Genomic DNA, 15868 nt, shown 5'->3' with positions numbered 1-15868 from the left:
TGAATATAGTGAAAGGAGGGAGGGATAGTTATGAGCTCTTTTTCAGGTGCATTTTATAGCATTATCTTCCATTCAGCTCCTGGTTACTGCCTAAAGCGACAACCTGGTCTTCATACTTGCAAAAAGACAATTATTTATTGTACAAAAATTGCTTCAACCAAACTTTACTCTAAGAAACAGGGTGTCTGAATACAGAAAATGGATATTTTCCAAAAATATCGTGTTGGAATATGCAATCATATTTCTTAGCTTTTCATCTGCTATTCCGGGAAAGTCACCTGTGACTGGAAAGAAGATTTAACAATGAAGGTTGATCATGTAGAAAAAGAAAAACATACACATAAAAATGCAAATGCCCGGCATATAGGACATTATCAGTAAGCCAGATGAAAGTTTAAGCACTTCAAATATCCTAGGGACTTCAGTTGCTCTAATAAAATGGAAATGCTTCCAGACATATCCTTAGAGAGATTATTTCAAGGTTTATATAGATGCAAAACGTTTTAGTTGTAGAGGCAAAAATGGAAGCCTAGGCCGGGCGTGGTGGCTCACGCCTGTAATCCCAGCACTTTGGGAGGCCAAGGTGGGCAGGTCACCTGAAATCAGGAGTTCAAGACCAGCCTGGCCAACATGGTGAAACCCCGTCTCTACTAAAAATACAAAAAATTAGCTGGGAGTGGTGGTGGGCACCTGTAATCCCAGCTACTCGGGAGGCTGAGGCAGGACAATCACTTGAACCCAGGAGATGTAGGTTGCAGTGAGCCAAGATCGCACCATCGCACTCCACTCTGGGGGACAAGAGCAAAACTCTGTCTCAAAACAAAAACAAAAAAAACAAAGAATGGAAGCCTAAATCAGATGAGACTAATAGCTTCTGAAACTTCAAACAGACACTAAAGATTTTTCAAAAAATATAAGGTAAGCCCTGTGGCTCTGCACTGAAGAGAGACATAGCTGTTTGGGTACTTGGAAGGTGGCACAAGCCATTAAAAGGAGAAGCCACTGACAGCAGGCACTGTTATGGTCTTCAGAATATCTTCGGAAATAAGAACATATCTCCATTATGGTACATTGCACTAACTCTTCCAGAGAAGTGCCACCTTGGAAAACCACCCGGCATGGTAGACTTTACAACAAAAGCTAGGGATTTTTAAACTTTATGACATTATTGGAAGTAAATTTTAAACAATTAAAGATGTATGATTCTTCAGTCAAGGAATGTGTTAACGTATTTTAGAAACCTGTTTCTCTGGCCAAACATCAGCCTGAGTTCGCCAAGAGGCAGGAATATCTGTCAGACAGGGTGAGGTTAGGTGTTTCAGCTTTGATCTGGTCTAGGGAGAATCTGAGCTGGCTCTATTCAATCTACACAAGTATAGACCTCAGAGGCTTTCCCTACTACGTCAATACTCTGTCTAGGTGTCCAGAAACCTTCTGTCTCCAAAGGGATTGAGTGTCCTGAGGTACTAAAAATGGGTTGTTCATATAAAATGGAAGACACAGTCTCAGTCCATAGATAGGGATCACTATGATTGGATGTGATTCTACTGTCAAAGAATGGTGGGAGAGCCTTCTTTGGTGGCCATAGAAACTATGATTAACTTGCCATCTTGGTACAAGCAATCACATTCCCTCGAATGGAAATGTATGTGATGGTTTATGGGTGATTTCTTGGTTTCTGTGTAGTTTTCAGCACTGAGGAGACTGTGATTGCTCAGGTAAAGACAGTACCTGGGTGTTGATGATCCTCCTATCATTCAGATCTGCTTCTCTAGTACTAGATCACTGATCCCTGCTCACAACATGCTCTTCTGTCTTTTGTCTTCTTCTCCTAAACTCCTCATTTAGAAGACTATGGTCAAGATAGCCAGGATCTTCTGCTATTCTTCAGGAGCCATTCTTTATGTCCCAACCTCGATATTAAATCTAAATGGCAACAATTTTTTGTGTGATTTTTTATTTCTTCTATTATTTTTCACTAAGGCAATAGCTATAGGATATGGAATTTGTGGAATGGAATTGGATCTGGAAGTTCACAGGAAGCAGAAAAATACATGTACTGGAAACACAATGGCTAGTGTATTAAATTTGTATTCTCCCCCATATTCATTTTAAGAATTTGAGGCTATTTTTTTGTGATTAAAACCTAAGGAAAATAGTAAACTACAGACTTGCCCTGTTTAGATTTGAGCTTTTAACAGATTATACTTCAAAAGTAGCATGGACTAATAGTAATGCTTCAAACCCATAAACATCCTCATTTGAATATTATGTCAGAGAGGGTTGGATGGAATTTGTTCTGTCACATGGTTCTTGTTAGAATAAAGCAGAGAGAGAAAAGACAGTTCCATAGCCTGGATGCATTGTGCTTTTGAAAAGAAAAAGGAAGGTTATCGGCAGTAGGCCTTCCCACCAGAGAGCAATCACAATGTCCAGTTTGTTCTCATGCCTTTGATTGTTCTTGACTATGTCTAACTCTCCTGCTGAGTTCTTGTCTCAGGCTCACAGATTAATATTAACTGAGGCTGCAGTGAGGCAGATATCTCTTATTGAGAGGGAGCTGTTTTGATCTGTGCACTTTATCTTTAAAAGGTTTCCTGAAAGCCTATCTTGCAGCATTTCCCAAATCATGTTCCATAGGATCCTGGTATCCAGTGAGATGTAAAAAGGTGTTGCATAGATAAAAGGGATCTGTAGTCAAACTATTCAGTGATATTCTGCAAACTTTACCTCTTATCATAAAGATTCAGAATTCAATTAACATATAAAAGGTTCAGAGAAAATCTACATAAAAGAAACCTGTCTAACTTTGATAAACCCCTGTATTTCCCAAATTTTGCAAACACAATCTTAGTTTTATTCATCTAGTATCAATAAATATCACATGAACCACATTTTGAAAAAGGCTGCTGTATATATATGACATAATTTATTCAGATATTTGATTCCACATACCCCTTTCAATAAAGATAGCAAGTATTCCTATGTAGGACAAAAACCATAAAATATTCAGAAGCATGAAAATATTTTTTACTTGTGGAAACTTTTCTACACACTAAGTTCAGAACTTTAAGTGGTCCTTGAACAACCTGGACTGCTAATGTTTAAAGGCTGTGACACCATTAAAATGTATTTGTATTGCCATCACTTTCATTATAAAAGCAATCGACCCTCTTTAATATAAGGGGCTGAAGTAAGAGGTAGATTCAGTTAAGTCAGGAGCAGATGAACCACGTAGAATTGGGCTGCATAGTACCCTATGCTCAGAGCAAGATTATGAGGATTGTGAAGATCGAAGCCCAAGGGTAACGCAAGACTGGCGGACAAACCAAGCAGGCAGTCAGGAGCCAGTGGAGCTCAGCCACAGGAATGCAAGTTAAAGCAACAGAACAAATTCCAGGATCCTGGAAAAGTGCAAACACTAGAATAGAAGGCTAGGCAAGGTGGGGAGAGAGGCAGACACACAGAAACATGGGTGCAGGAACACAGGCAGGCTGAAGAGCAGGCACGTGCACTAACAAAAGAGACCTAGCAGCAAATCTCTGCTACAATAAAGAACTTTCAAAGGCAAGCCTTCCTCTGAGGACAGATGATGATGGCAGGCAGGGCTATTCCAAAGTCGGAGAGCTGTGTCTGTTAAGCAGCTCATCTGGATAGAGAAGGAAAAAGACCAGTGCAACAATTATATGATGACGCAGGAATCGACTGAATGTTCACTTGTGTTTAGAGGAAGCAGGATTTGATTACTTTTATGGGTGACTCATCATTTTAATTATCATTTATAATATAATTCCAGTTTTACATTTTTTATGTACAAAATTATAACAAGTTATGGGATAAAAATACCCACATCAATGAACAGGCTAAGTATGCCCATAATATATGTGTCCTTTATGAGAGACGACAAAGTAAATATTAACATATTAACCAATGCCAACGTCAACAAATGCCAATATCAATAAATACAAATGTCAATGCGAAGAGCCAGACTTAGAGTGGACATCACTGTGTGCAAGAATTGCATATAAAATGTTAAGAATTTTTCATATACATAATTGTAATACAATTTATTTTAATGAATTGAGTGGTGCCTTATGGTTTTTAAGTTTTTATTTTTATTTTTATGAAGTATATTTTTAATTTAGTAAAACATTTGATTCTAGCCCACAGGTCATTAATAATACAAATTGTGTGGTATTCACCATGTTACTCTTTTGAGGGATGTGCAAGCTGTACATGACAGTCATAACAATGGCTTTGCCATTAGTCTGTAAGGATGTGTTAAGTAGTATTTGGCAGGGATTGACCCTAGCATCTCTCCTAATCAGTAACTTCATTGATTTTCTGATCAAAAAGTTTATAGTATGCTAATCATAGTACTGATAAGCTTATGTTAAGTGAGTTATTAGAATTTCAGAATTAGGAAATAAAGCCCAATATAATTTTCATTAAAAGAATATATTGCATTTGCCAAACCACAAGGAAATTCAACAGAAACAAATGCAGGCTGATTTAGGTAAGAAAAAGGATCTGAGAGGCCAGGCATGGTGCCTCACACCTGCAATCCCAGCACTTTGGGAGGCTGAGGCAGGTGGATCAGTTGAGGTTAGGAGTTCAAGACCAGCCTGGCCAACATGGTGAAACCCTATCTCTACTAAAAACACAAAAATTAGCAAGGCGTGGTGGCATGTACCTGTAACCCCAGCTACTTGAGAGGTTGAGGCAGGAGAATTGCTTGAGCCCGGGAGGCAGAAGCTGCAGTGAGCCAAGATAGTGCCACTGCACTCCAGCCTGGGTGACAGAGTGAGATTCCATATAGAAAAAAAAAAAAAGGTCTGAGAAAGAAATATAGGATAAGGAAGTAGTAATTAATCATATGTGTAGAAAAATGATCCATGTCAACATGATACTAGATGTATTAATATGATTAACTTATGAAAACAATCTCTGAGTCTCTCATAAGAGAATTCTGAGCATTTTTTTTGGTGAGCAGAATTTGAATAGAGTGTGGTCCAATGTGTGGATCCACATAAAAACGACAACCTACAAGGGTGGAACCTAAGGCTACTCTGAGATCACCGCATGTCGTGACCAGCACATAGTCCATCCTCAAATTATGCCGGTTGACATTGTATCTGTCAGGGTTTGGTCAGGAAGACAGAGGCCATTTCATGCATCCCAAGCATAAGGGATCTTAAGAGAGGAAACACGGACTTTAAAACTGTTGGAAGAGCTAGGGAAGGCAAGGTCAGGGAAGCCAACCTGGGGAGCTCAGGCTGAGGTGCTAGAGAGGATGGTTCTCAGGACTGGCTGGGAAGACGCAGTGAACCTCTCTTCTGCCCACATTTTGCCTGCAGCTGCCTTCAGAGATTAATGGTCCTTTTTTCTCTCACCTTCCAAATTTTACCAAAGTACTTCTAATTATCCTACTCTGACCCAGAGCCATGTGAGGAAAAGGATTTGGGGGAAGATAATTCCCACTCTAGAAAAGATGGTAGTGATGCCGAGTTGACCACAATCCAGCACAACTTTAGAAATAAAGATCCAATGAAGAAAGAATAAAGTAGTTGGGAGATTTTCCCAAAATGTTTGGCCTCTTGAGAAAACCAGGTTAACATTCTTAGCTGATTCTGTTTGTAGATTATTCTGTCAACTATTGCCACAATAATGACAAGCAACTCCAACATTTCAATGACTATAAGAGTAGGTATTAACATCTCACCGGTGTGTCTGTGGATCAAGTAGGGCCGCTCTGCTGATCTCAGTTGGGTGTGGCTCCAGGCCAGGGTTTAGATTCAAATCTGCTTCACACTCTTGTTGTTAAGAGCTACTGGTGGTAGGCAAATTAATGGTTCCCCAACGGTGTCCATGTCCTACTTCCTAGAACCTGTGCATATGTTAGGTTACGTGGCACAGGGGAATTAGGTTGCAGAAGGAATTAGGTTGCTAACGAGGTAAACTTGAGATGAAATTATCTTGAATTATCCTGGATTATTTGAGTAGGCCAATGGTAATCATGGGGCTCTTAAAAGTGAAAGTTGGAGGCAGGAGACAGAGAGAACTAGAGGGAGAAGCAGAGAATGGGCAGCGTGGGAAGAACACAGCCTGATGTTGCTGGCTTTAAGACAGAAAAAGAGGTCACAAACCCAAATGTGGCACTCTCTAGAACCCAGAAAGGGCAAAGAAACAACTTCTCCTGGAGCCTCAAGAAGGAACACAGCCTTCCTGACACGTTGATTTTAGCCCAGTAGGACCCGTTTCGGAATTCCGACCTCCAGAAGAGTAAAGAATAAATTGTTGTTTTAAGCCACTGTGTTTGAGATGATTTGTTCTGGTAATTATGGTGTCGTAGAATCCTCTTATGCCACCAGAGTTTCATTATCTTCTTGCTGATGGCAGAAGTGCAAAAGAGTGAGGAGAAGCCCCCAGTGCTCTTAAAACCTCAGCCTAGGACTGTCACCTCTGCTTAGCTTACTATCAGTGGGGTGAGGAAATATACATCACCTTTTGTGGAAGGAACGTCAAAGTCATACAGCTAAAGATGTGGAGACAGGGAAAGGTAAAGTCTTGGACACAGTAAAGCAACTTACTGCAGGGGACATCTTGCTGCAGTAACATCTTACTGCAGTCACGCATTAATAACGCTTATGAATGAGATTGACTACTAAATGTTCCGCATCTTAAATTAGAATTCAGGCATTCCATCCTCTAAAATGAGTACCATGCTGCACTCATTATATTGGAAAATCGTGAAAATTGAAGAATTTTACCTGCTACATGGGAAGGATGAAAATGATTTGTCTGTGGGGCATTTGCACTGATACAGCTATTCCAAAGAGCAATCTAGTGGCACTTATTGAAATTAAGAATGTATTATATATACTCTGTTTCCCAGCAAGGCCTGTCTGTCTATCCCTCAGGAAAATTCAAAAAGTTGTTAGGCAAGGGGAGATTTATTGAAGTGTGATTAAATGTTGCAAAGAGTACCCCACTGGTAGGAGAACAAAATACAAGATGTGATAGAGGCATATTATGGCTTATGTCATATACTATATAGCAGTGAAGAGCAATGAGTGAGATTCACATACAGAAACATGTATAGATTACAGAAACATATGTTGAGTGGGAAAACAGAGAGAGAGGGAAATCCCACAGCATAATACCATCTATGCATAATTACGTGCCCACACAGCACTGTGTAGTTTTCAAGCATCTATAATTATCTAAATAAACATGTAGCCGGTGGATTGGAAGAATATATACTAAATACACAAATAGGTGCCTATGCGGGGGGTTGGAAATGGGATTGAAAAAGACAAAGAAAAAACTCAAAAGATTCTTAAAATAGAGGCCCTGACAAATGGATGATGACAATAGTAACTCATAAACTAAGAACTGGCTAAAGCAAATTCTGCACACCTGATCCTTAAGAAGCATGGGAGGGAGAGAGAAAGAAAGGGAAAGAGAGAACCTAAGGGAAGACTCCAGGAAAGAAGTAGAGGAGGTATTTGGCAGTCATGTAACAGCTTCATAAAGCAGCTAAGTTTCTATATCACAGTTCTTATTTTCTATTAAGTTTTTTATTTGGGAGGAGATATCAATGCTTTCTAGCTTTCCTTAATAGCACTGTGTGTGTGTGTGTGTAGCAGCACTCATATATATATATACATAAAGCGTCTCTGTGAAATTTCTCTATAGCTATTTCATTTCTCTCAGCTATTCTTAGTAAGTAGTTTCTGAGAGCTATTTGACCTCAAGGGTTAATTTTTAAACCTACATTTCAAGGTTTTCCTTTTCAAAATGCATCTTTCTTGTGAATAAATATGGCAGAATGAGGCAGCTGAAGTGATCAGTTAGCTTGGGTGTGTCCTCAATCATGGAAACTTTTCTCTGCAGGATGGAAATTGCTTTCATCTTTCAAAGTAAAGCCATGGAGAGAAGGCTGGACCAACCAGGCTGTTGAGATATTAGAGAAAATCTCAGTCTTTCAATGAGAGGGACAATTGGAGAAGTTTTCCAGGCTGCATCAACTGCGACGCCATTGTATCGGCTGCAGAAGTTAGCTGCACCTCATGCTGCTGCCGTCCATGCTGACTGCAGTCCCCTGGGCATGTTTACGTTTTGTCTGAGTTCTTAGCACTCATTTTTTCTGGCATTCAGGTTTCACATCTGTAACCGCTCTCACCAGAGGTAGAAGCTTTGTTGAGATTGAGGACTGTGCTGGACACACAGTAATTCCATTATCACCAGATTAATTAGTAATGAATGAACACATGATGCTCTGCTCTCTCTCTGTCTCTCTTTTTCTGTACACACACACACACACACACACACACATACATCATACATATATTTCCCCTAGAGATCTATTCTGTCACTTCTCTTACTACCATTCACTCCCTTCTCATTTCTGCTGGAATCCTGGATCACCAGCCTGCCTCTCTCATTCTTGCCAAAGTCCCACCACCTGTGGGTCTCCACCAGCCTCTCTCTTCAGGTTGCTCGAGACCAAGATTCAGGAGCTGTAGCATTCAGGTAAATTATGTAGGGAAGGGTAGGATATGATGGGGAAAGAAGCAGAGATCCTTTTCTCTTGGAATATCCTGGCCTGGATTACCAATATTTTTGGCATTTAGGCACTCACTGGACTGGCAGGGCAGGGCAGGGTATAAATTGGGCTGGCTGCTTGCCAGGTTGTTATCTCCCTTAACCAGTCTGTCAGCAGTTCTCAGGGAAAACACAAGTTCTTTCCCACAAAGGTGCAGAGAACTCACTCTGATTGTATTTCATCATTGTAAAAGAAAAGACGATTACTTAAAGGAGGTATCTATGCTACTGATGGGATTTCAGGCTTTAGTAGACACAATATTTTAAAAATCAAGAGCATTTCCACACATGAGAAGACAGACAGATGTACCTAAACATTGCCTCTGTTTCAACCCATTTCAAATGAGGAGCAGTATTAACACTTCTTAGAGTTCAGGGTAAGTAATCCACTTACCAAGGTGTTCATAAACAATGTGCAGGAATAGGAGGAAGGGTTTTATGTTACCCAGTGGATCGCATTTTACTTCAAAATTTCACCTCTGACTCTACCATCAGTCCTCCACAAATATGCCTGTGTACCTTCTCCACATCTCCAAACTTGCCACTGGCATCCCTCTGGCCTAACAACAAGGCTTTCCAAGTACCTGGGTTCCCCCTCCTCAGAAGACAAGGAGAGTTTTCTGTCACACACAAAATAGGTCAGGCTGTGAGATAAGAACTGGAAAGTTGGGCTTTTTTTCTTCGTGTATGTAAATTCTTAGTTGAATATGGATGTAATGTTAAAAAAGACTCTTCACGGATATTTACCAGTTCAAATGGTTTTTCCAGATTGTTTTCCAGCACGAAAAAAAAAGCAATTGGAACCAGCCTTAAATTAGAATTAAAAACAGATACTTCTTAAAAGTATATGTAAAAAAACTCTAGGTTACTGAGATTCTTTAATCACGACAACTTTAAAATGTGCCATCTGTGCGCAGCAATAGGGTTCTCATCGGTTGAAAGGTTAATCGTAAGCTGAAGAGCTGACTCCAAGCTTAGCTCTGAGTGGAGAATTTATTACATAGTCATGATCTTATTTAGCATGCAGGGTAAATCGCCTCATTAGGAATATAATGTGAAGGAGATTCACAACTTTTCCAACAGGTTCAGAGAAGTCAACTAAGGAAAAGAAGGAGGCCAGTCATGGAAATAGGACTCTGGCTTGCTGTGGGTGTATACTTGTCTTGTCTAGTGCCTATAAACTTACTCATTTTAAGAATGATATCTGTCAAGAAAGGAGAAAAGTCCCCATTAGAAGGTGAAGACCCAGAAAAACCTTTCAGAGGTTTGTCCCAGAGGTCATAGGTATGAAATGTAGTAACAGACAGCCAGTTGAAGGAGTCTGAAAGGCAAGGGTGAGAAAGGGTAGCAAGAGGTAACAATCTCTTGGATTAACAGTAGCTTTCATTAACCCTGAGCCGGCCCTCAGCACAGGTGGGAGGCAAGGAAAGGTTGTTTTCTCTTGTCCAGTTTTATTTCTTTATCCTGCATGAAATCTTTTCCTTTACTCATGGCCCAGAATAATTTCTACCCTGAATGGCCCAAATCCAAACTTTCAGCAAGGAATTTTTATGAAACTCCTCTGATGGCTTAGGGCTCATTTTGGGTATGATCTTGACCTTTCCATCTTTCCAAAGGTTTTCGGCTTCCTCTAGGGCAGTCACAGCTTATCCTTTCTGGCTTCCCTTTTACCACCTTCTACTGGAATTTACCTGACCTCCTCTTCTCACAGCTTGGCAGGCTCTAGAGAGACTGACCTCTGCAGATGGTTTAAAGGCATAAGCTCAAGGGTCCACAGTTCACAGGGCTGCCAATCAGGCCTGTGCAGGTAACAAATGCATTCTAGCAGTGGTCTCTTGGAGGCTGCACTTCCTCTGTTGCTTTCTTCCATAAAAGAATGCCTTTTTTTTTTTTTTTTTTTGAGACAGGGTCTCTCTCTGTCACCCAGGCTGGAGTGCAGTGGTGTGATCTCACCTCACTACAACCCTCCACCTCCCAGGCTCCCTTGATCCTTCTGCCTCACCCTCCTGAAGCTGGGAGTATAGGCATGTGCTACCATGCCCGGCTAATTTTTAGTAGTAGTAGAGATGGGGTTTCACCATTTTTCCCAGGCTGGTCTCAAACTCCTGACCTCAAGTGAGCTGCCCACCTCAGCCTCCCAAAGTGCTGGGATTACAGGCATGAGCCACTGCGCCTAGCCTTAAAAGAATGGTTTTAATAGACATTTCAGAGATGCTGGTTCCATTTAGGTACAAGGGACAAAAGATAATACTCTTGGCATTAGGTAAAAAGGATAGATGAAGAAGCAGTTTTTCTAGGCTAGGAACTATTTTTCTAAGACATGAAAGAGACACAGTTTTAAAGGTTCCTAAGATACCAATAGATATTAAAGATAGTAATGCCTTTTCCATCATGATATCCCTCAGAAAGGAGTATCCAATGACTTAGGAGGTAAATCTCTAATGTTTCAATATTGAGAATTAATAGTATTAACTTATCAAGCAATCAAATTTCTCACATAATATTGGTGTTTAAAGGTGGTGGGAAACTTTCAGGAACTACTTAATTTTACTCAACTATACCTGTGATTCTGGCAAAACAACTTTGCTAATTAAAAAAAAAAGCAAGGTAAAAATGATCTCACATTTACATACCATTAACCACTATAATAGGGTAAGAATGAAGTTAGGGAGCTTGAAGACTGCAGAGTTACTGCTTTGCGTGTAGACAGGGAACTATAAAAATGTCACCACTGAGTAAAAACGACTGAAACTTTAGTTCCAACTCCTCTGTGGAAGCTTGTCATTTTAATTTCGTGTCCTGATTTTTAAAGGAGAGTAAACTACAGGGTCTTAAGATTTAATCCATTTTGTCACTTTTAGGCATTTGATATTTTATACTGTGGCATTTGAATAATGTGTTCATGGCACATGATGAGCAAAATGTGTAATATACACAGAAATAAAAATAAGGCAAGTAGGTCTCTATAGAGCAGCCATGGGCCATTTCAGAGTCTGAGGTATTTACCAGTAAAGAAAACTGTTGTTTGGTTTCCATGGTAGCCTGGTGGCTAGCAGATAATCCCTACCTTATTCTGTGAGAAAGAAAAAAAATCAGAGGGTTAAGAATGTGATAATAAGAAGATATTATAAAATTATTTTCTGAATCTGGTACTAAACATCTTAATTCCAACTGTAAAGATCATTGTTGGTAGCTAATGTAACTTTTTGTGCCATAGAAAACTCAACAGTGTAAAAGAATATACGAAGACAGAACCTCAACCTAGAAGAAATGGACAAATTCCCAGACACATCAAGGAATTCCTAGACAAACTATCAAAACTGAATCATGATTAGATAGAAAATCTGAACAGATCAATATAAGTAAAGAGATTAAAGCAGTAATAAACTCTCCCATCAAAGAAAAGCTCAGGACCTGATGGCTTCACTGCTGAATTCTACCAAACATTTAAAGAACTAATACCAATCATTCTCAAACTCTTTTTAAAAATTGAAGATGAGCGAACACTTCCAAATTCATATCACGAGGCCAGCATTACCCTGATACCAAAGCCAGACAAAGACACTATAAGAAAAGGCAATTATGGACCAATATCCCTGATAAACATGGATGTAAAAATCCTCATCAAAATACTAGCAAATGAAATTCAACTGCAAATTTAAAAAAGCATTCACCATGATCGAGTGGGATTTATCCCTGGGATGCAGGAAGGTTCAACATACACAAATCCATAAGCGTGATACACCACATCAACAAGATGAAGGACAAAATGTTTATAATCTCAATAGATGCAGGAAAAGCATTTCACAGAATTCAGCACCCTTTCATGATTTAAAAAAAACTCAACAAAATATAGAAGGACTGTACCTCAACACAATAAAGGCCAGATATGACAAACCCACAGCTAACATTCTCAACAGTGAAAAGTTAAAAGCTTTTCTTCTGAGATCAGGAACAAGACAATAATGCTCACTCTCTCGACTTCTGTTCATCGTAACGTTGGAAGTTCTAGACAGAGCAATTAGGCAAAAAAAAAAAAGAGATAAAAGGCATCCAAACTGAAAAGGAAGAAGTTAAATTGTCCCAGTTTACAGATATCATGATCTTCTATATAGAAAACTCTGGCTGGGTGCTGTGGCTCACGCCTGTAATCCCAGCACTTTGGGAGACTGAGATAGGTGGGTCACCTGAGGTGAGGAGTTTAAAACCACCCTGGCCAACATGACAAAACCCTGTCTCTACTAAAAATACAAAAACTAGCCAGGCATGGTGGCACGTGCCTGTAATCCCAGCTACTCAGGAGACTGAGGCAGGAGAATCGCTTGGACCCGGGAGGTGGAGATTCCAGTGAGCCAAGATTGCACCACTGCACTCCAGCCTGGGTGACAGAATGAGACTCTGTCTCAAAAAAAAAAAAAAAAGAAGAAGAAAAGGAGGAGAAGAAGAGGAGGAGGAGGAGGATAAAGAGGAAGAAAACAACTCTAAAGACTCCAGCAAAAAAAAAAAAAAAAAAAAAAAAAAAAAAAAAAAAGCTGTTGGAATTAATAAATGAATTCAGTAAAGTTGCAGGATATATAATTGAAATGGTTTTAATTTTTGTCCCCGCCCAAATCTCATGTCAAATTGTAATCCTGAACACTGCAGGAGAGGCCTGGTGGGAGGTGATTGAATCTTGGTGGCAGATTTCCTCCTTGCTGTTCTTGTGATAGTGAGTGAGTTCTCACGAGATCTGTTTTTTTAAAAGTGTGTACCACTTCTCCCTTTGCTCTCTTCCTCTTTCTCTGGCCATGTAAGACGTGCCTGCTTCCCCTTCACCTTCTGCCAAAATTGTGAGTTTCCTGGGGCCTCCGTAGTCATGCTTCCTGTACAGCCTGTGGAACTGTGAGTCAATTAAACTTCTTTTCTTTATAAATTACCCAGTCTCAGGTAGTTCTTTATAGCAATGTGAGAACAGACTAATACAATAATCAATACACAAAAATTAGTAACATTTCCATACACTAATAGCAAATTATCTGAAAAAGAAATCAAGAAAATCATCCCATTTATAATAGCTACAAAAAGTAAAAATAATATACTTTGGAATGAATTTAACCAGGGAAGTGAAATACTTACACACTGATTAAAACAAACAAAGGATTTACTAGGCGTGGAGACACATGCAAGTAGTCCTAGCTACTCAGAAGGCTGAGGCAGGAGAATTGCAGGAGCCTAGGAGTTCAAGGCTGCAGTGAGCACGTTCACATCATTGCACTCTTACCTGCATGCAGAGCAAGACCCCTGTCTCTTAAAAAGTTAAAAAAAAAAAAAAAAAAAAAAAAAAGACTGAATCTCTACTCCACTATTTTCCCACCCAAACCTTTTCCCTCCATCAGTATTCAGACCAGGTAGAAACTTGGCAGGCTATAGTATAGATGATATATTTTGAAGTAGCCCTATTACTGCCCAAACCTATTACCTTCAACTCCTTCATGCTGTATACATTATTAGTTCATTCTATATTCCTGTATCTACTCATGGATCAAAATGCACAGAAATTGCAAGGCAAGAAGTAAGATAAAACAGGAGGTCACATATCTACTCTTAAGAAGTGTATTCTGAACAAGAGAAATGCCTCAGTTAATGCTAGAAATTTTAAAACTTGTGGTGGCAATGAATGTTACAGATTTAAAATGTGTTTGATTAGTTCAAATGATCAGGAAAGCAATTCATAAGAGATGTAAAAGATCCTACCTCAATTCAGACAGAGATATATTACATGAAAACCTTCCAAGGACTCGAATCACTTCTGAGTGATCCCTTCTGTGACTTCATTCATCACCATATCTGACACAAAGTCCCCATTTTGTGATTGCTTCCTCCTATACAATTAGGGGTAGCATTCCAGCTAGAAAAGTGGATTTTGGATCACTGGACTTATTGCAACTATTAGAATGTCATGTTCTTCTTTTTGAGTATTGTTTATAAATTCTTATCATTTCCAAAATCCCAAATTTAAGCATTATAATATCTCGCAACTAGTTCAAAGTAAAATTGACCCTGACCACAAGAAGGAAAAAAATGTAGATAATAAGCTGTCCTAATTTGGATAAACTACAGAAGTCTGTAAGTTCCCTGTTCTGTAAAATGGGAATAATGATACTTTTACAGAGCCACATGATAATAAAATGAAATAAAGCACATAGTGCACCACTTGAAAGAGAATAAAATCTAAATAAAGTTGCAATTATTCTCACTAAAAAAAAAAACTAAGAAATAATCATTTGATTGTATTCAAAGCAGTATTCAAATCACAGTATATGGTCTAAACATGTTTTATTATTTAACAACATGGAATGGAAATAAACTAAACATTAAACTAGAGAAGTTAGAAAAATATATTAACCATAAAAAGTCAGAAAAGTATTCATAGAAATTATTGCATAAAAAAGAAAAACTGTAAAATTAATATAGTTTCCATGCTAATACTTTGAAACATCTCATTAAATGCAGAAAGTATTTTCCAATCTCATCAATCAAACCCAGAAAACTCAAATCTACATTAGCATATAAAAAGCATACAAACTTGGATTCTGAGGAAATTAATTATGAGAATAGAATAATATTTAATATTAAATTATACAATATCATTAATAATTTTCCTAGAAAATATCACAAGACCGTAACTGACACAAGAAGCAAAAAACTTGACTAATTCAATAACCGCACCAAAGTCCACCTGGTTCTGTCAATTTCTACCATTGCTCATCCAGTCCATGGGTTGGTAAGCTTTTTCTGTAAAAGGTCAGATAGTAAATATTTTAAGCTTTGCAAGTCATTCAGTCTCTGTTGCAACTACTCAGTTTCATCATTGTAACTAACATGAAAGCAGCCATGGACACTAAATGAATGAGCTGGGCTGTGTTCTTATAAAACTTGATTTATAAAAACAAGTGACAGTCCAGATTTGGCCTGGGAGCCATGGCTTGCAGACTCTTGATCTAGTCCTAGTTACTACCATCACGCCTCTAGATTATATCCATAATCTCCCAAATAGTTTGCTTATATCTACTCTGCAAAGCAGCACCCCTAACCAATCTGTCCTTCACAGTGCAGAAAGGCAAAACTAAGTAACAACACCCTGTTTCACTTTGAACATCTTTTCATATATTTGCTCTTAGGATAAAGGAAGAAATGCATAAGAAAGCCCAGCCCCCATCTGCTCCATACTCTGCTTTCTTTCAATTGCTTCTGCCTCTCTGCTCTCTTCCACCACAAGACT

The 15868-nt window shown here is 39.0% G+C and overlaps 1 long non-coding RNA gene across 1 annotated transcript; it reads left to right on the top strand.

The window, feature by feature from the left end:
• Nucleotides 1-6405: 6405 nt before the first annotated feature.
• On the top strand, nucleotides 6406-12021 carry LOC129019007 (uncharacterized). The gene is made up of 3 exons (XR_008495473.1): nucleotides 6406-6559; nucleotides 10319-10414; nucleotides 11825-12021. It is a non-coding gene; the product is annotated as an uncharacterized LOC129019007 (long non-coding RNA).
• The last annotated feature ends 3847 nt before the right edge of the window (nucleotides 12022-15868 follow it).

This window comes from Pongo pygmaeus, chromosome 17 (assembly GCF_028885625.2).
Source record: "Pongo pygmaeus isolate AG05252 chromosome 17, NHGRI_mPonPyg2-v2.0_pri, whole genome shotgun sequence".
NCBI lineage: Eukaryota > Metazoa > Chordata > Mammalia > Primates > Hominidae > Pongo > Pongo pygmaeus.
This window is presented reverse-complemented; position numbering and strand designations above follow the sequence as displayed.